The sequence below is a fragment of the Nannospalax galili genome, unplaced genomic scaffold (assembly GCF_000622305.1).
Source record: "Nannospalax galili isolate Female #2095 unplaced genomic scaffold, S.galili_v1.0 scaffold649, whole genome shotgun sequence".
Taxonomy (NCBI): Eukaryota; Metazoa; Chordata; class Mammalia; order Rodentia; family Spalacidae; genus Nannospalax; species Nannospalax galili.
In genome coordinates, this window is record NW_008359093.1 from 1,059,083 (window position 1) to 1,060,060 (window position 978).

The window sequence follows — 978 nt, forward strand, 5'->3', positions numbered from 1 at the left end:
AAGATACTGAATTAAACAATACCATATATCAAATGGACTTAACAGACATCTACCAAGTATTCCACCCAAGCACCAAATAGTTTCTATTCAGCATTCCATGTAACCTTCAAAATTGATCATATACTGGGGCACAAAACAAACCTCAACAAATACAAAAGGATTGAAATAATTCCATGCATTCTATCAGACCACAATGCAATAAAGCTTACAATCAACACTGGAAGAGGCCCTAGTCACCACATGAACACATGGAAATTAAACAACAAACTCCTGAGTGATGAATGGGTCAAAAGAGAAATTAAGAAAGAAAAGTATTCCTGGAACTAAATGAAAAGGAGAATACAACACACACACACACACACACACACACACACACACACACACACACAACCCTCTGGGACTTGCTGAAAGCTGTCCTTAGAGGGAAGTTATAGCTCTAAGTGCCTACATCAAAAAATAGGAAAGAACACAAATAAGTGACTTAACATTGCAACTCAAGACACCTGAAAAGCAACAATAAGTGAAACCCAATCCCAGCAGACGAGAAGAAATAACAAAAATCAGGGCAGAAATTAAGGAAATCGAAACAAAACAATACAAAGAATCAACAAATCCAAGAGCTGGTTCTTTGAAAAGATAAACAAGATTGATAGACTGCTAGCACAGTTAACCAAAAGAAAGAAAGAGTACCTCCAAATCAACAAAGTTAGAGATGAAAGGGGAACCATCACAACAGACATGAGAAAGATACAGAACATTATAAGGCAATACTTTAAAAACCTATATGCTACTAAATTGGAAAACCTAAAAGAAATGCATGGGAACCACCAAAACTAAACCAAGACGAGATTAACAGCTTAAACAGACCCATAACACTAAAAGAAATTCAAACAGTAATACAAAACCTCCCAACTAACAGCACAGGAACAGATGGATTTACAGCAGAATTCTACCAGATATTTAAAGAAGATCTGCATG